Source organism: Camelus ferus, chromosome 1 (genome assembly GCF_009834535.1).
Source record: "Camelus ferus isolate YT-003-E chromosome 1, BCGSAC_Cfer_1.0, whole genome shotgun sequence".
Taxonomy (NCBI): Eukaryota; Metazoa; Chordata; class Mammalia; order Artiodactyla; family Camelidae; genus Camelus; species Camelus ferus.
Genome location: NC_045696.1, coordinates 50,551,796 through 50,573,103, shown reverse-complemented (window position 1 = coordinate 50,573,103; position 21,308 = coordinate 50,551,796).

The window sequence follows — 21,308 nt, the reverse complement described above, 5'->3', positions numbered from 1 at the left end:
TCTTCACCCAGACATCCCTGCCCCTCATCTCTCCCACCAAAAAACGCAAATAGGGAACCTCATTGAATTCTTTCTCCTGGGACTCTGTCCTCACTGCTTGTTTCCTTTTTAACCCCTTGGTTTGGTAATCTTTCTTGTGTGCTTCTTGAAATGGCTCACATTTTTCATGCTCCCTTCTCCTTCTTCAACTCTCTCCATAAAACTCACTTCTTTATCTTGGTCTCCCAGTTTTTTCTTCCTTTCCAGCCACATCAACTCAACTAGATGTCTCACTGTTTATTCAGTGTTTTGTTTATGTCTGAATCAGACAGTCAACGCCTTGAGGCCGGGGTTTCATTCTCAGAGTTCTGTGCTTTCCAAAATGCCATCTGCATTTACCACACTCTATAAATAATAAATAATCAGGCGAAAGAATCAGTAAACTGGTGCCAGATCACTGATTAGCATAAGTACTCAACACATCGAAAGAGTTGCTGCTGCTGACATAAAAACTTTTTCTCCAAGAAAAACAGAGCAATGAAAAAGAATCTTGGAAGAGATACTTGGTCACAGTCCCACTTGGACGATGTAGAGGACAAACTGACTGTGGAGAGGAAGGTTCCCCAAGCTCCTTCTCGCCCGCTGTCTCCTAATGTTACATCCCTGTGGACTGACAGTGCTATAGGTCTTATTACTTCCCTGTACCCAGCCCCTAGCACAGTGCCTGACATAAAGGAGCCATAGAACAGACATAGTCTTGAACTGCTGACCCAAACCTAAAGAATTAGGGGGACATTTAGCTCATTCCAGTGCCTAGCTATCGACTTATCTTTGAGACAGAACCTCACTCTTGACTAACTTGTGGACATATCCAGCTGCTACAGGAACTGGATTACTACATTAAATTGTTTGATAGTCATAATTTGATGTTCGGAACAAAGAGAATTATGTGCAACAGGCCCTGGTTAAGAAAGAAGATGGACAGAGAGGGATAAATTAGGAGTTTGGGATTAACAGATACATACTACTATATATAAAATAGATAAACAACAAGGACCTGCTGTATAGCACAGGGAACTATATTCAATTTTTTGTAATAACATATAATGGAAAAGAATCTGAAAAAAAAATATGTATGTATTTGTGTAGCTAAATCACTTTGCTGTACACCTGAAACTAACTTTGTAAATCAACTACTTCAATACAAAACAAAATTAAAAAAAAAAGATGCACATATATATATTCATTTCCTATGTATAAATATTTATTTTAACATACATAAAATTAAAATACATATAAAATATATATGAAAATGAATATATCTATAGCTATAATTTCAAAATAGTTCAATGAAAATATCTGATCCCTAAAGGGATACAACCTCAGTGACATAGAAAACTCACAGAACAGAGGACTTACACTGAGGGCCCTAGTGTAGGGGGTGAAATTTCAGTTTATTGTCATTATATAGCCTAGCTATATACCTAGGCATTTCTTGCTTGCTCTAGAAATACATATACTACATCTTCTCATATGACGTATGGAGTTGGGGTTCTCCAGCCACTAAGGTGTGGTGTTCAGGTGCTCTGGGCATTGATCTTCTCAACACTCACATCCAACAAGGCTGAGAATGAACATTCATCCATTCATTCAGGACACATTTCCTGAGCTCCTATGAACCTGCTCCTTCATGAATGAGATGTAGTGTCAGCCCTTTAGGAGGACAACAGCAGGGCCCTCAAGTTCTGCATAACTTGGAAGGTTCTTATGTTGCAGTTTTACTTTGGGATGGAAAGTGAAGTTGAGACTGATAAAGACATGACATTGATGGTCTAGATACCTTGCCTGTATCTTCTTAATTCCAAATGTGTGAGACTCCCCTCTTATCTGGGACAGACCTGCCACTAACTAGGCTAACAGACAAAGACCTTGAGGGCAAGAGAGAAGACAGAAGCGAAAGAATAGACTGAGAAAATAAAGTAGAGAGATGTTGGGGAGAGAAAGCAGAGACAAAGTGAAGTATGCTCATGGAGGCAGGGTTGGTCCAGGGTGACTCTTGTGGATATTATGAGCCCAGTGTTTGTAGAGATTTGCGCTCCCTTTTGTGGCATGAGTTCAGTCTTGCAGCACAAGGCAAAGATTTGCTAGACTGGAATGATTTCAATGGGAAAAAAAAGACTAATTAGGACAGTTTCAAGCCCTTGGAGAGCCGGGGTATAGGCCTCTTGTTAGGAGGGGACATGTAGGAAGATGATAAACAATATACATTTTGGCTGTGTAAAGAGGATTTCCTCAAGAGGGCTCAGCTGCCTCTTCATCTAAGGGGCTCTGGATTTGTGAACTGGCTCAAATCTAGGAAATTGAATGAGGGACCACAAGTCTCTACTGTAGTGATTCAAGTCAGAGTTCTACTGAACAAACCTAGAGTTTTTCTCCTTTTACAAATCAAATAAGCCTTTAGTAGACTGTCAATCTACTCAGTTCTAGGGAGACCAAAATTAACTAGTCAATGCCAGTGACTCAGAGGTCACTGAGTTTGGTTCCTTTGCCCATTATGGTAACCATATCCACCTTGTCTTTGGTGATTGCTGCCACTTAGCCCATGCCATCCCTGTATCTCATCATCCCCAGTGAATTCAGGGAGAACAGTTAAATGGCAACATAGAGCAGATTAAGGATGCTGGAGCTCCCTTCATGAACATACTTCTTACAGAGCTGGTAAAAGGAGTGTCCTCTGGATTCCTTTGGGGGACATAGTTGGAAGAGGCAGGTCTTACAAGATAAACCCACTCTAGCATCCATATCTCCTTAAGCCTTTAGTCACCGTATTCTGTGGCAGCCGAACTTTTTAGTCCCAGACTCCCTGGCATTCTTAGAATTTACTGGGAACCCCAAAGAGTTTTTGTTTATTTGGAAGACACTGGTAGCCCATGACACGCTGAGGCAAAATTTAGTTATGTTATTACCTATCACCTGCAAACACATCAGCTATCAACTTGGTGAAAAATGGCAAATAACATCATATATTACTACAAAAATAGCTTTGATCTTATGGACCCCATGAAAGGGTAATGGGCTGCCTCTAGAGTTCATTGGATGATAGAGGAAGTTCTGGCATGTTTTTTGGGATAGGCCACCTTTGCATCCAGAATTCAACCAACCAACCCATGTTAGACCCATTCCCAGCTGCTCTTGGCCACTCAAGCTAGTCCCCTGAATCCAGAATTTCTGTTTAGAGTACCCATCTCAATGAAATAGGCCATGTCAACAAATCCTTCCACTCTGATCCATCACCCTTAGGATCCATTCCCAAACATTTCCTCAGGATTCTGTCAGTAAAAATGGGCAAAATCAAGCAATTTTTTGTGTGTATGTTGCACTTTTTCATGGTTATCACTCTATGTTACCCTTTGAGGTGCGGGCTTGAGTCTGGCTGTAGGTCTAGAAGCAATGAGAATGCATGAGGGTAGGTCTGGAACATCAGCAGACTTCTACAAGGCAAACACCTCAGGATTGGCTGTTTCAGGATCTTCAGGTGAGGGGAGGCTAACTTCAGAAGTGAGAGGAAGGAATCCTCCCTCTAGCTAAGAAGACTCAGCAGAATTTAGGAGTTTAAGGTCAGGATTTGCCTGCATGTCTTCATTAAAATGTCAGCTGGGAATTTAAAGCCCTGAACTCACCATTTTCTTTCTCTACAGTTCTCCAGCAAACTAAGAAACATCCAGTTAGCTCCATCATACATCTTACTCTTACTAAAAATTTCCGATACCAGTGGCTTTGTCACAAAGAAGCCTTGAGTTCTAACGGCAATTGACTCCACGTATTTGCAGGTGACAGGTGATGACATAAGTAAGTTTTGCCTCAGCACGTCATGGACTACCAGGGTCTCCTTTACCACTGGAAATAGCATAATGACTGCCTTTAAATCTAATCAGATTAAAGTGACAATTCCAGAAATCCCAAAGCCAATTTAGAGAACTCATCCTTAAGGCTCTGCTTCCATGAAACCACTTCCAGTACTGATTTCTGTGTCAGTCAGGGTTTGTTGGGAGAAGCAGAGCCATGAGTGATACAGAGTGAGGGGCTTATAAAAGAGGTTAGACCTTGCACAGTCATGGGAGCTGGTTAAGCCATCTTTTTAAGGCTACACTTCTGTATCTGATGTTAGGCCAAGGGTCACCGGGGCAACAGTCCGGAAAGAAAATTAGACATAAACTGGGGAGAGTTTGTATTCTTTCAGTGCTTGCTATTGTGTGCTTTCTGCTCTTCTGGGCCCCCACAGTGATGTTCTTTGTCCACCTGGTCACTACTGGCCTTTCTGGCATTCACGGCTAATGTCAGGGGCTGGCATAATACTTACTTAGGTCCCTTTTGGCTCCTTTGGGGATAGTAACCATCTCTGGCAGTCTGGCCTCATCTGTGGACCCCTCTGGAGTTGCGCTAAGACCTATATTGGGCCTTGGTCCAGGTGGTCCCCTGTGCTGAGTCTCATCCCACCCCAGGTAGGCAAGTCCTCTTTGGCAAGTTCTCTAGATAGATTCTCCAAGCCATGGGTAACTGAGGGTGGCTTGGAAAAGCTACATTTATATGCTTTCACTGCTCACTACCCTGTACCCCTTGGTTTGCATTAAAGTAACACATCCCATGTTGTTTAAGAGCAGCACAGGAAGTCATCTCCTTCCAGAGCCCCAGGTGAAACTGGAAGACAGAGTCCTCTCCTCAGAATTCACTGGACTTATTGGATGTTTCTGAAGCACCCCAGCCATTTCAGTTCACGGTCTGTGTACACATGTGCGTGAGCGAGAGTGAGTGAGAGAGCGTGACAGGGCGGAAATGGTTCTCTGGAGCTAGCAGTGTGCTGGTCATTTGGATCTGGGAGGGAATAAAAGGCTCTGGTTTGGAGTGTCTGCTGATTTCTGTGGTGTAAATACTCCCACCATGGCTGATTTCAAGCTATCAAAGATTTAACACCCTGCTCAGAAAATTTCTGAATTGAAAAAGTGACCATAATACTAGCCAGGATAAGCTGACTCTGGCATTTGGTCACTTGGACCCTTTATCGACTTTTGTTTCCTTCTCATTTATCTATCTGTTTCTTCTCACAACCTCTCAGCCAGAAAGAGTGGCTTTCTTTTCTTTCCAATATATCACATCTTCCCTCTATTATGAGTGGTAAGCCTCTCGACCAGGGGAAACATATAGTTTATCATCCAAACCAGGACTTTCAGGAGAGTGAAAGGGAGCACTTGTTACTATTCACCAGGGTAACAGGAGTAAACCAGGACTGTCTCAGAAAACTGGAGTGCATGGTTACCCTCTCACAATCGGGTCTCCAGAATCAGAAATTGTATCTTCTATAAAATATGGGAGATACTCTATCATCTGACTTTTCCAGGATTCCATCCCAAAGAAATTTAGGAAATCTACTTTCCCATCAAAACCTGGGCTTTAAGCCTGCTGTCTTGTTAAATAGGTCTCCAATGTGAAGGGCTACGAGGAAACATCCAGCTGTTTAGTATTTTCATACCTTTCTCTGTCAATAAATATAAATCTCCTTATAGGCCATTAAAAGGAAAGTTCCATCTTTGAAGTCAGACTGGGATACCAGTTCAGGTTCTGCCATCAAACAGTTTGTGATCTTCAGCAAGTTTCTTAATTTCTTGGGGTCTCAGTTTCATAGTGCGTGATTAAGGGGTGAGGCGGAATTGGAGTTTAATGGTGTTACTGGACTTGCCTGGTACATCTGAGACTATCCTAATTTTAAAACTAAAATTCTGCATCCTAGAAACCTCCTCAGTCCTGGGAAAATTAGGATAGCTGGTCACCCTACAAGCCAGTAGAATTGTTATGAAGCTCACATATCAAGTAACCGTGCATCTCATTAGAGTTGCTGTCCTCAGAGCAGTGTGAGGACGATTACCCAGTAAGAGTTTTTCAGCTTTGTTTTGCCCTTTGTCTCTTCAGTTCCACCTTATTCTCAGCTATGCAGGGGTCATCATCGGTTAGGTAGACCTGTCTGTGGATGATGACTTGGTCTCTGAAGTTATCTTAGTAAGAGTTAATTATTAGGGACAAAGTAAACATTTTGAAGATCGATCTGTTGTATTTCTTATTCCCCCGACTACCCTTATAAAGACCCTTTAAAGAAAACCTCTTGCTACAGAAAGTCCACGTTGCCAAAGGTGGACTTGAGTCTCCTATTACTTCTGCTGGAATCATCAATGTAATCAGAGAGGCAGAGGATCGATCAAGCCATACATTCCAACCACCCCTTTGGGGCCCAGCATGGAACTGTTCTCTCACAGAGACTTTATTTTGACTGGCTTAATAAGAACCTCTCTTATTAAAATATAATGTGAGTCTAATGCTGATGACAAGATTGGACAGTAAGGACAGAACCAAATCTTCTATTCCTTGAGAAGGTTCAGCTGGTATAACCACAGCACAAGCTTCTCCCCTCCAGTCGGAGAGATGCAATCCTAACAGGTAGGAAACAGCTCTACAGAGGCCTTTTTGGTCCCATGAACTTACTCCGACTTGATGCCTCTACCTCAGCTGCCCCCTTACACCGGGCAGAATCAATGACAGAGGTAAGTCTCAGGATGACAAAGTTTTTTTTCCATCTGGAAAGAACTGAAAATCTTCTTCAGTTTTGGTAGATTCCTCATTTTTGGTAGATTCCTAGGGAGTAAAGGCTGTCATTTAAGAAATTATGACTTGGAACTCAACTTAGGAGAAAAGATCCCTTTTCCCCAATTACACCAGATGGTACATACACAGCACCTTCAAGCACACATACCAGCTCTTCAAGCATACATCCCTTTTCTAAGTTGGCAGGCCCTAGGAGGTTGGAATGAATAAACCCAATTTTTCTTGAAACAATGCATGTCCAATGTGCTGGCTGAGAGGGAGGGATTAATGAGTCTCAAGTTTTTCCTTTAATTCCACTCTGCTTCCCCCTACTTGTGTGTAAGTTACCTAGGAGATAGCAGTGGGAAAAGAAAGGGTTAGGAACCATCACAGTACCTGGTGGACAGTAGGGGTAGTGGATGAGACCTGTTTTCTGGCCCTGGCCATATTACTCGCTAACTGTATGACCTCAGTGTCATTTTACCTCTTTGGTTCTATTTCCATGATTCTAAGTGAGGGGTTGGGTTGAGTCATCTTTCCATCTCTAAAAGCTAATGAATTCATGCTTCGGCACCTTTTCTACTTTCTCCCTCTTTTCTTTGTTTGTACTCCTCTCTGCCTCTCCCTAGAAACTGAGTAGGCTGATGGGATGGCTTTGGTTAGGGATGAGGTGGGGACAGTGATTAAGACTGGCTGGGAAAAAACACAGATGTTTCTTTCCTCCCCTATACTCAAGTCCTGCTTTCAACGGGAGCTTCCCCAAGACACCAGATGGCTTTGCCCTTTTCTGGAGGCTGACCGTTCACAGGAGCCACCTTGTCCCTTCTCATGTTAGTCTTCGCAGTCCTTCTAAGTCTATCATCTCCAACCTTGGGGAGTATCTCTGTATGAGTACTGGCCCTGATGCACTGGCAAACTGGCTCTTTAAAACAAAGTCTTAATTTGTAGCATTTGTCTATTTTTACAGTAAAATATTACTTTTGTGGCTGATTTCAAGCTAACAAAGGTTTAACAGCCTGCTAGAGAGTTTCCTGAATATTTAACACTCTGTTCTCATGAGGCAGTGTGAGCTGACTGTAACACACCACTGGCCCAGCATAGATTGTAAATAGGAACCAGACCTTCTATTCCTTTCATCAGTCCATGATGTCAACACAACGCAGTGCACACAGTAGGATACAAGTGAAGTCTTTGACTGACTGAGCCTCGTCATGACTCGATCAGTACAATCTTCCTTATTTTCTGCTATAGACTGAAGGCTGATATTTTCTCCAAATTCACATGTTGAAACCTAATCGCCAATGTGATAGAATTTGGAGGTAGAGTCTTTGGGAAGTGACTAGGTTATAAGGGATGGAGCCCTCATGATTGAGATTAGTGCCCTTACAAAAGAGATCCCAGAAAGCTCTCTTACTCTTTTCTGCCATGTGAGGATGCAGTGAGAAGATGACCAGCAATTGATGAACAAGGAAAGGCACCGTCACCAGACACCAAGTCTGCTGGTGCCTTGATTCTGTTACTTTGATTTTTAATGTATGAAAACAGAATCAACTTTAACCTTCCCTGGTAGTATCTTAGAAAAGAGAAGTTACTCCTAGAGATAAACTTAAGCAGCATGAATTCCATCTCACACTGGCATCTTCTTATGGTCCATGTCAGTGTCAAATGCTATCCATGGTGATCTCTGGGAATTGACCATCAGGTCAGAAGAAAATTTTAGAGACCAAACTATTATTAGCAAATCAGATATTACTTCACAAAGCTTTGATAAATTATACAAACTCTTCTTGGGCTTTTTCTATTTTAGTTCTTTTCTTGTTTAACTTTTGCCTTAACTTTGTTGTGTAAGCTTGCTTTAATAGGGCCAAGCCAGTTGTAGCTCTGGGACAAAGTGTTCTTTTTCCAGGCAGAGATGTTTCATCTGGAGCCAGACTTGACTTGTCTTTTAGTCATAATGTAAGCATGAAAGCATGAAAATTAACAGCACAAATAAAGCTTTATGGCTTTTTTTAGCGACACTGAAAGCCAGGAAAGGCAATATCAGAATCCAATCATTAATCCTTCTTTCCTATTAACTTGACTTCAATTTATTTTCCAGAATAAATATTTGACACATTTCTTCATTAGCATGGAGCTGGAGAAAGTGCAATAACTTTGGCTCAAGTGGGTTAATACTGCTCTACCTTGGCAGTTCTGGCTTGTGGAGTTTAGTGTTGGGTTTATGATTCCTACCAGGCTACATGGCAAAGACTAAATAAAGAAGGCAATGAGGTTACTTGATGAGGGGAGGGGGGAGGGGGATCTAAGGTTGAAGAAGCCAAGAGCAGACATCAAAGGACAAACCTGAAGCATGCTGGCAAAGATGTGCTTAAGACAAAACTGTCCAACCACTGGCTATACTCACTCCCTGGAGTGCAATCCATTCTCCAAAGTGGAAAAACACAAGAAGACCACTAGAAATAGAGTGAAGCCTTCAACAAATTAAAAGCAGTCATATTCTTCACAGATTTCAGGAGCCAAAACATTAGGAAGTCAATTGCAAGTTAGATTAAGGAGCAGTGACAAATATGCATATTCCAGGGGGGCACATGAGATCATTTTGAGAGGGCAGATTGGGGCTAGCCTGAAATAAAATTTTGTGATTTCTCTTAGCATCCCACCACCTCACCTTGCTTCTAAATCTCATGACTCCCCACCCTTTCCAAGGGCCTTCCGAATCCACCCATTCAGGGAGACACTGAATTCTTTTTTCTAATTAAAATTTTTTTAATTTTATTTTTTATTGAAGTGTAGTTGACTCAGTGAATTATTGCTAAAAAAGGGATACTTCAGGAGAATGTCATATGGTGAGTGTGATAATTTGGGACTCAGGTTCAGATGTGAACATTATGTTTTTATCACTCTCTAGTCCAGTGATGTGCAAACCTGAGTGCATACTTAGAGTTGCTTGGGAAGCCTTTCAAAATACCAATCCATTCCCTTTCCTTTTCACCTCCCTCCAGGGAAGCAGGGTGGTGAGGAGGAGGGGTACTATGATGGTGTGGTAGTGAGAGGCAGCCTGTTGACTGAGGAATAAATTGGGGGAGATGCAGAGGAGGAAGGATCAAGATGGTGGAGTAGGAGGATGTGGAGCTCACCTGCCCCGAGAAACATATCAAAACTACATCTACATGTGGAACAATTCTCATAGAAAACTAATTGGAAACTGGCAGAAGAACTCCCTATATGACCAAAGTTGGAAGAAAGATTTCCATGTAACCAGTCAGGACAGTAAAAAAGGCATGGGGTTGGGACCTGTGCCCCTGGGAGGGATCTGAAAGGTGGGTGGATCCTCACCCTGGGGAGCCAATGAGTTGAGCCACAGACTGGGCATCCCACTCCTGGGGTCCTATGTGAAGGAGACAAGCTCCCTTGGCTGCTGAGGGAAACACTGGGACAGACAGAAAATCTGGAGAAGCCTAGACTCATGAGGAGTGTACACAAGTTGACTTGTCAACAACGATGATGGAGAGAGCCTTGCACTGGTGGCTGCAACCTCACTGCGGTCCCCAGTCTGAACAGTGTGTACACTCCAACCCCACTCATTCTACACCACAGCCTGGTGTGAGATCAGACCCAACCCAGCCCTGGGAAAAGACTTGGTCTAGCTACGCAGAGACAATCACGGAGGACCTGAGGTGTGATCCAGGCCGGGTGGTGGCAGCCACTGTCAGCACGTGCTCAGAAGTGCACTGCAAGTGAGTGCTCTAGCCCTGCCCACTCTACACTGCAGTTTACCACTGGATCTGGGGCACAGAGGTCCTGGGAGAAGACTGCCACAGAGGAAGCCCAGAGTTTCAGCAGCAGTGTAGCCACCTCAATTCCTGCAGCCACAACGTCCCAACCTCCAGTCCTCGCTAGGGAACACCCCAGTCCAGGTTACTCCATACCACAGCCTTGCACTCGATCTGAAATAAACACATCAGGGGAAGGGTCTTGCCCTTGGGCTGCATCTGAGCAGAGCTGTAGATGCCTACACAGGTGGTGCACACGGGCCTCACTTGCTTCAGCAATCACTCCCCTAAGGGGCTGAAGGGGAATGGAGCCTGACTGGGCTCAACCCTCAGGGCTTCTACTCCAACAACTGGGGAGCAGACCCCACCCCTGACAGGATGACAACAGTCACAGAGCAGAGAGTAAGTCCCACCTCACACCCTGCACAGGTGTTAGATTCCTCAACACTAAGCACATCCCCTATCAAGTGGTAACGATCAGCACACACTGAGGAAAGAAGACATGGCTGGTGTCCAAATCAAAACCAGACCTTGTACCAAAGAAATATACAAACAGCACATACAACTCAATATCAAGAAAACAAACAACCCAATCAAAAAATAGGAAGAAGACCTAGATAGACATTTTCCCTAGATAGAGGGCTAGGAGGCACATGAAAAGATGCTCAACATTACTAATTATTAGAAAAATTATTCATTTCATTGCAAATGAAAACCACTATGAGGTATCACCTCATACCGGTCAGAATGGCCATCATCAAAAAGGCTACAAATAACAAATGCTAGAGAGGGTGTGGAGAAAAGGGAACCCTCCTACACTGTTGGTGGGAATGTAAATTGGTGCATCCACTATGGAAAACAGAGTGGACATTCCTTAAAAAGCTAAAAATAGAACTACCATATGATCCAGCAATTCTACTCCTGGGTATATATCTGGGGAAAAAAACCCTCTAATTTGAAAAGATACACACCCCTCAATGTTCACAGCAGCACTACTTACAATAACCAAGACACAGAAGCAACCTAAGTGTGAAGTGTCCATCAACAGACAATTAGCTTAAGATGTGGTGTGTATATACACAATGGAATATTGCTCGGCCATAAAAAAGAATGAAATATTGCTATTTGCAGCAATATAGATTGACCAAGAGAATATCATACTAAGTCAAGTAAGTCAGACAGAGAAAACAAATATTATATAATGTAACTTATATATAGAATCCAAAAAATAATACAAATGAATCTATATACAAAACAGAAATAGCCTCACAGACAGAGAAAACGTACAGTTACCAAAGAAGAGAGGGAGGTGGGGAGGAACAAGTTCAGACTATGGAATTAACAGATACAAACGACCATACATAAAATAGATAAGCAACAAAGATTCACTCTACAGCACAGGGAATTATATTCAATATCTTGTAATAGCCTATAACAGCATATAATCTGCAAGCAAACAAACAAACAAAATGAATCACTATGGAGCCTGAATCATCTTGTCATGACAGAAAGTAAAAAAACTGCCCACAGAATGATGGGGACATGTCAACAGGACATACAAGTCAGCTTGAAGGCACTCCCACTGGCCAAACCTAGGACAACTATGGTATCAAAATAAATAATAAAATACTGGACTAAAACTCAATAAATAAAATAAGAGTCTGTAAGTTCACTTGAGATACAAATAAATGAATGTATAACTAAACAAATGAATGAGAAGTTCTTCCTTACAGTAGAATTCCAACTGTAAAATGTGAAGGTTTGAGGAATAGGATATTGGTTTAACATTAGAATATCTCCCCATAAAATACAAATTAAGTACAAAGGAAAGATGGTGGCTTCTCTAGCCAAAATATCATTTGTGGCTGAGCTGGGTCAAAGGAAAGTGGAGAACTTGGCAGACACAAATCTGGCCGGGTGATCAGGGCTCATACTGCAGCAGTGGGGCAGACTGGACAGCATAGCCGCCTAACGTGGTGCAGCTTCATGCCTCCAATTTTTCTGCCGAGAATGCGAGGCTTGAGTCTGAGTAAGCACCTGAGTGATCCAAGCTGTGGGTCATCCCAGTAAATGAAAAGTCTGCACTCTTTAAGACTGTCGAGGACAGAGAGGCAGGGAGGGAAGGAGGAAATGCTCCAGACTGAAGCAGAAGACTGAGATAAGGGGCGTTCCCGGAGAGGAACAAGGGAAAAGAGACGTTGCAATAATTGGAGAAATCTGAGTGGGGTTGGTGGAGTGGAGGTTGGTGTTGTGTTGGTGTTGATTTTCTAGATTGGAAAGAAGAGTGTTCTTGTTTTGTGAAAGTAGACATAAAGTACTTAGGAGTCATGGGTCGTGATGTCAGGAAAAAAGCCCCCCTCCCCCCATATATATGTGTATGTATACACACACATATGTATTTGCACACATATATATAGACGTATAAGTAAATAAAAAGTATATATAATTCTCTACAAATGTATTACATACTTTATAAATACATACACGTATATAGATAGATATGTATGTGTCTTAGTTACTAAAATTAGCCTTAATACATAGAGCCCTTAGGGAAATAATCAAAAAATGAAACGGTAACTTCCCCATCTTTACTTGTTGTCATTTGGATCTAAAGTACACAAGACATCATGGACCCACATTCTACCTCCTCAGAGTCCCTGAAATACCCCTCTTTGGTTGTCATGTTAGAATGAAAATCTATGATACGACACTAGTCATTCATTTATGCCAATACCCCAATGATCACTCAAAGCCACAAGGAGTGTTCATTCCTGCAGCTCATAGTCAATGAGCACTTGCTAGTTCCAGCCCCCATTCAGGTACTTGGACACATCAGTGAACAGGAGGTAAGATTCCCTGCCCTCGTGGTGCTCCTTTATTAGGTAACAATGTATGCGACATAAGGACAATAATTCTCTGATTGGTGCCAGTGTTGGGATGTACTGCATTCGTTCTGACTGAAAATGGAAACTGTTCATACGGTGCCTACAGGCAAAGCTTTTGCACAACACCAGGAAATCTCGAGAAGCTCTTTTAGAACATAAACCAGGTTTCCTGGGCGACCTGGATGGGCTGTACCTCTTCCCCTCCACGCTGCGGGGGACACACGTGACCCTTAGAACAAGCAAATGCTTCTCAGCACCAGCTCTTCCCTGAGCAGAGCCACATGCTCTGGTGTGTCTGAGGCAAACACACGTCTTTTGCGGCTGAAAATTAGAACGCTGTGTCTTCCTTATTGTAACTTCCAAGTCCGTGGGCACGGAAAAGAGGAGCACAAACCCGTACAAATGCTGGGTCACTTCTGTCTTGACTCTGGGGGTGGTTCTGACAGGTCCTGCTAATGGGGCTTAATGTGCGACCAATTCAGGGGAAGCAGAATATCTATGCTTTGGGCCCTGGACAGAGACTGGCGGTGCCAAAAGGCTTCCTTTTCTTGGGGGCCGGCTTTGGTAGGAGCTCCAGCCTTGTCCTTGAGCCTGGCCTCCCCCTCGGCTGCCCTGGCTGTGACCCCAGCCTGACCCTGGTCGAGCCAGCCTCTCTCTGCAGAAGAAATGCATGTTAGGGAGGCTGGGGCAGGGGAGAGGGGTGTGAGGTGAGAGACTCAGCTAAACGTTTCTTTACCACAGTGTAGACATTGTGGTTTTTGTCGGGATCACATCCAGGTTTCTGTACCTTTGGTTTTATGAAAAACCCGGGGCCACTTGCCCAGGAGTGAAATGAGTTGACCCAGCTCAGCCACAAATGATACTTTGGCTACAGATAAGCTCCTGGATGGAAGGGGAAAAACCTCCCTTCCCTAACTTTAAAGGCTCTCAAGGGTTCGGTGTGGTAAAGGAGGAAGAACAGGGGACACCTGGGTTCTGCTGCTGTTCTGCCACCAATCAGCTGTGTGACCAAAGGCAGGCCAGTCCGCCTCTCTGTGACTTGGTTTCCTCATCACAAAAATGGGTGAGGGTGGAACAGATGGCCTCTCAAAGCCCTACTAGCCTTAACATTCTATGCAGGACTGTCTCCAAAATTTGCAGGGCCCAGTGCAAAAGGAAAATGCAGGTCCTTTTGCTTAAAAATTACTAAGAATTTCAAGAAAGCAACAATAGAGCACGAAGACAAGCCCAGGGCCCTTCTAAGCACGGGGCCCTGTGCACCTTACCCAATAGTGCACCCATGAAGCCGGCCTTGATTCCCTGGCAGTCCCCCTCACTACCCTCTTATGATTACATCTGGTGGAGCATCTGCTTAATATAACTTGGCCCTGTGTACCAGTGAGTCATCTTGGGTTCCTCACCGAATTGCTCCTTGCCTCAGTCTCCTTGTATGTAAAACAGACAAATCACACCCACCTGGCAGGAAGATTGTGAGTTATAAAGACAACATGCTGAGCACATGGTGGGACTCAGTAAACAGCATCACCAAGGTACCGTTACGTAAGGTACCGTTATTCACATTACATTGAATTCCATCTGGAAGAAGGTTTCATGGAGCCGCTGCTTTTTAAGGCAAGCTTACGTGCTGCTAGAGAGAAAGTCAGATTCAAAACAGACTTTCTTTTTGCCAAAAAAAGTCACGAGTGGTTTTTTTTTTTTTTTTTTTTTTTCTTCCCAGTAACTGCATCTGTGGTGCTCTGCTCGCTGGACCACACACTCTATGAGTTAGGAAGTCATTCCATTCCCAACTGTAAATTATCTCCTGGGCCTGTTACTTTTTTCACTCAGTTCCCCATCCTCCCACTCATTTCCTCTACTACTCAGGACTGCACATGGCTTTGGAGAAAACCCTCCGAGTTTCACACCGGTCACGGCTATTCTTGTTCTCGTTTGCTTTTACGTCACATGCATCCACACGTGCAGCTTTCCCCTAATCTCTCTCCCGGGGGCTCTCTCCGCTCTAGTTAATCAGCTGTAAGCAGAAGTCAGCTTCCGCCGGGGGAGGAAACATCATTCATATATTCACCCCTTCATTCATTCACTCATTGTTTTTTGAGCACTCTGTGTGCTGGCCATGCTGGCAGACACTGGGTATACAGAGACGAACTATGACCTTTGAGAAGCGTAAGAACTGATGGCAGCACCTTCGATAGCTCAGGTGGTAGAGCGGGGAACTGCAGAGGTAATTAAGAACTGATGGCAGTGACAAATGAGTGAAACGTGAATACAATGAGGTAAATAGTTTTATAAAGATTGCAGGGTTGGGGGTGGGAAGGATGACTCCCATGAGTTTGGTTTCCATCTGGGTGAGTCAGAGAAGGAAGCATTTGAGCTGGTCTTGAGGGTAAGTAGGAGTTTTCCATGAGAAGATATGTCCATCTGAAAGGAATCCTGGGGCCTCACTGCTGCTCTGTCACCTTTCACCTGTCTCTAGTCCTTTCCCTGACACATCTGTCTCCCAACTGTCCTCATGTCACTCCAGCCTCAGAAGATGGACAGGCCTGGGCACAGGGTTCCCCCTATCACTCGAGTGGATGAGAAAGTGCAGAGGGGATGTCAGAAGTAACATCTTAGATGAGGCGGGATGGGGTTGGAGTCTCTGAGGAAGGGCTGGCTCTGGAAGGAGACAAGAGCTCATCCTCTGAGAGGAAGGAAGGAAAGGGGGAGGAGTGAGGAATCATGGAACTAAGGCACAGAGGAGGGTGGAGGGACCTCCTGCTCCTTCACTCCTTACCTTCCAGCAGTCTGGCTTTTGGCTCCTCTACCCACAGAATCTCAGCTATCCACAGAAAAATAAATCACTATACTGTACACCAGAAACTAACACAACACTGTAAATCAACTATACTTTCAATTAGAAGAAAAAGAAAACAATTTCAACCATGGTATAAAGATGCGAAATTACCATACATGCTTGGAAAATGGTGAGTAATCCAGATTTGCTGAAGCACATTAGTCCAGTGGGGTCATCTAATTTAATCTACTTGGTAAGTATGAACATCCGTGTATTCCTTTAGGAAATACAGAGTGAACGGTGGAACTTAAGACTTTGACTTATGTTTCAACACAAACATTTATCCGAGTGCTGTGTATACTTGTTGGGATGCACGCATGCACACGCGCGCACACACACACACAAAACAGACCATGCTGGGTAGTGTGGATACACGGAACTTGCTCTTGAGGAACTCACTCTCTTGAGAGGAGGGGACGACTGCATCTTGGTGTGTAAACACCATTAGTGCTACTAATGCAGGTGGGCGTAGGGCCTCTGGCACCCAGGCGAGAGGAAGGAAATTATTTCGGCATGGGTTGTGAGAAAAACTATATAGATAGGTAGCATTTGATTTAGGTTTTCAAGAATAAGTAGAGCTTGTCCATGGAAAGGGGGAAAGTAGGGTGTTTCAAGTAAAGGGAACAGGAAGAAAAGTGTGTGTGTGGTGGGGAAGGGTGTGTAAAACGTGTTCATAGGTTGTCTCATGGCTTAGACACATATCCCAGAGAGAGTGCGAAGTGGTTCTCACTGCCGGGTGGGGAGGGGAGGTATCCCCGGTGGTTCTCAGCGGCGATGATCTTGTTCCCCAGGGGAATGTGGCAACGTCTCCAGGTATTTTCTGCTGGTTACAAGTGTGACAGCTGGGTGGGGATTGGGGGGGGCTGCTACTGGTCTCTAGTGGGTAGAAGCCAGAGGTGTTGCAAATACCCTATAATGCACAGGACAGTTCCTTACAACAAAGAATTATCCCATTCAAAATGCCAACAGCGCTGAGATTCAGAAACCCTAGGGGAGAGTATGACGGTCCAGAAAGAAGGGGTAGGAAATGAGGTAGAAAAGATAGACTGGTGTTAATTTGTGAAAGGTCTTAAATGCCATATGATATAATGGAGGTTTCTAGGACTGTAAGAGTTTTATTTTTATTCATTTAATTGGTCTCCTTTTATTCAATGGTACCCATTTATAGTATAGCTCAATAAAAAGCGATAATGCTTACAAGTAACAAAGGAAAATCTTCTTTACAGAATTCTATAATTAACTTTGAGGTTACCTGAACAAAGATTTTTCTAATAGAAAAAGAGTCCATTTGTATTCTTTCCTTGGTTACCAGATAAATTCCTCTGCCCCCTGCCACTCCCCCACCCCCACCCCACCTCCACCCAAGGCATCCAGGGTCACCCACTGAGCCTTCTGGCTGAGCTGACCCATGAGGTACAAGGGCTGAGCTCTGGGGAAAGAGGGACCAGGACCCTCTGAGACAGTCACCAGGCACTGGTGACTTGTGTAGTTTACAGCTAGATATGTGTTCTCAGGAAACACTGGCTCTGGTCCAGGACTAATATATGATGTTTGTGAACAGAAGTCTGGGGATGACTTTTTCTAAGCCATATTCATGTTGGAAAAACTGAGTTCATGTTATCACTACTGAATTCAGTACTGCCCCCCAACCCTTGCTCTCTTGCACTATGAATTCCTGCCCCACTCCCAGAATAGAGTGTTACAACCACTTCATGATCAGGAGGCTGACAATTGGCTGGAAATTACTTGGAAAACACAGTACCTCCTAAGCCTGATTTCAACCTTCTAAACAAAGATATGTACCCAGAAACTATTTCCCAAAGTATAGGGAACAGCAAAGGTTATAGGGGCAGACACTTCATCCAGATCAAAAAAGATTGATCACCAAAGACTATGGTTTTGAACACTTTTTGAGTTCAGGGAACATTTCCAACTACTGGAATTTTCCATGGCACACCTAAAGGAATTAAATGGAGTCCACTGTCATCGTCATCCTACCGTGTCATTCATACAATGAAGTTATAAAGATACAACCTGTGGGACCAGAGAGAAAGGTCACAATTTCAAAGTCAGACAATTCTCCTACCATTTTGCTCAGGAAATCTGTGCTGCAGATTAAGGTTGCCAGATAAAATATAGGACTCCTGGTTAATTTTGAATTTTAGATAATGAGTTGCTTTTTTAGTATAAGTTTGTCCTATGCTAAATTCATTTGTCTGAAATTCAAATTTAACTGCACGCCCTCTATGTTTATTTGCTAAATTAGGCAGCACTATCCCAGAGAGAGTGTGAAGTGGGAATCTTAACTCATTCAGTCAGCATCTATGCCCACAGGTGTCCCGGGGGGCGGAGGGCAGCCTGCCTCTTTGGATCGGACGGGGTGAAAGACACACACAACACCCTAGTTCACCCAAGGCAACTATACCAGCTGAGGTTTCACTAAAGAAACCATGACCTGCTTTCATGCTGGAGGGGGAAAAGGATTGTCTGAAATGGACTTCCTAAGAGATACTGGTCTCTGACATGATAACTTTCTTAAGTGTTTTCTTTATTTGACAAAAACTGAGCATCTGAACTGTTCCAGGCATTTAGGACGAACGAGGGACTAAACTGCTTCTCGTTAGAACAAGAAACTGCACATTTCTGTTCTCGGGATGCCGACATGCTCATGGGGGGAGATTCTCAATGCCAATTGTAATATCCTTAACCTTCATCCTCCAGTTGACTCAGTGAGATCTGCCTCCATGTACTGGCTTTATCATACTTGAGAACCTTGTCACTATCTGAATACATCTGCCCTGATTATGTTTTCTTATATATTTCTGGGGCAAAATTTGTGCTATTCCAGCATCTCCCATAGTAGATATTATAAGAATAAACAGCAATAAATACTGGTGGAAAAGAGAAAGCTTTTAGGAGCACAATTCTCCTGAGAACTGTTTGTTTCTTGGCAAGTATGCATGTGTGTATGTGCATTTTTGTGAGAGTATCTGGGTGCCCAGATGCTGCGTCTCTTGGAAATTTTGGGTGTAGAGAGACTATGTCCTTTCTGAGTGAATCCTAATTTTTAAAAAAACATTTTCTTGACCAGTTTAGTCGTAAAAGCAAATGCTTGAAAGATTCCAGTAACAACTTTTTGGGCAGAAAAGAAGGCCCCTGCTCGGAGCTGGGTTTAGCAGCAGACATTGAAATGTGGCTTGGCTCCGTCCCTTGGCTCAGTACTGGGTGTTATGTTCCACTAGAGGCCCTGGTACCTTTTCAGTAATGCGCCAAATCAGGCACAGACTTGCTGGCAGCCAGAGCAGAGGGACTTTACTGATCCAGGCCCAGCTCTCAGGAGGTAACTGGCAAGAGAGAAGAAAGCAAAACAAGCAACCAAATCCCTATACACCTTATAAATTTGACTTGGAAATTTTGCCTCAAGGCTGTCAGAGTAGGAATAATGATTTCATTTTCTTCAAGGCCAGTTCTTGGGCATTGAGTCTTTAATGTAGGAAAAATACATCCAATTATCTGATTATCAACTTTTTTTAAGTCTTGCCATTACCAGGATCAGGTGACTCCTCTGCTCCCTGCAAGTAAACTTATACTCTGCCACTCCCAGCCAAGCTAGGCCCTCAGGTCCCGTGACCTGCTGCCAGGGCAGGGACAGAGCCTTGAAGTCATGTGCATCTACTTTGCCTAGGAGATGTTTCTTTGATTATTTGAATCTCCTCTACCCGGGGTAAGTCAGTTTGTCTCCACTCTGTCTGAGGTTGTGAAGCTGGGATCCCACTGGCGGGCTGGAATGTTGATTAGGTTCTTCTGCTTGGCTTCTAACTGAAGCCAGAAGGAGCAGTTAGAGAGCAAGCTGGGTACAGCCTCTTGCTGCCCTCTGGTGGAAAGCCGGGTACTGAACAAGCCATAGCTGAGGACTGATTCCCCAAGCAAATGTTAAGGTGTCTATGCAAATGTCCGTGGGGAACAATTACACTTACAGCTATTAGGTTATACTCTACTGCAAAGCTAAACGTTATCATATGTATATATATTACATATATGTATTTTTTTGAGCAAGCTGGAACCTAGAGAAATTTGACCCACTTTACACACTGTTGAGCCTGGGGTCTAGAAGCAGTACCACAAAAATAAATACTGAATGTAGTTTGAAAGGTCACTGTATAAGAGTCTGATTTCTCAGTAATGGGAGTTTTCATTCCACCCCCTTTATATTTCTGTTTGTTGCAAATTCATTACTCATTTTTTTCTCTAAACTCTTCCCTTTCTTCAATCATTATTTCCTGTATGTTTAGATAACTATAAGATTTTTGAAAGGGATGTTATCCTTACACATTCCCAAAAAGTGAAAATCAGCCTTTGACCCAGGAAAATTATAATTCTTATATACTCCAGATCTTAAACTGAGATTTGTACCCCATACATTCAGATCAGAATCCAAACGTCAGGAATTCAAATGAAACATGTTGGTCTTAAATCTTCTGAAAGTTCCTCAATGCAAATGAGAGGCTGACTCCTTAAGACTTTTGCATGCAAATTACATTTTGAAAGAAAAAATATATAATTTTAATAGCCCTAAAAATGCCAGAATTTTCAGAAAGTATAGTCAGGGAGAAGCATTCTTTTTCATTTAAAATCTATGACAGGATGCTTTTTAGAATCAAGGAAAATTTTTGGAGACTAGCATATGGGTTATTAACACGTTATGCATATGTATGATTGGCCTTTCAAATGTGTTCCAGTGACTTCTAGAGCTATTGTGTTTCTTGAATTAAGACATTTTTAATGCCAGGCTAATACTTGGTTCTTATTGAAAGGCTTTTTTATTCATTACTTAATTCATTCAGTATTTATTCAACAATATTTACTGAGCACCCTCATGGCAGCAGGAAGGAGGGGATACACTCCCTGCATGGAGGTGCTTATAGAACTCAGTACAAATGTCTCAAGAACAAGGCATAATGAAACTTACAAGCTTCTGCACAGCAAAGGAAACCATAAGTAAAACAAAAAGACAACCTATGGAATGGGAGAAAATTTTTGCAAATGAAACTGACAAAGGCTTAATCTCCAGCATATATATAAGCAGCTCATATGACTTAATAAGAAACAACCAAACAACCCAATCCAAAGATGGGCAAAAGACCTAAGCAAGCAATTCTCCAAGGAAGACATACAAATGATCAATAAGCACATGAAAAAATGCTCAAT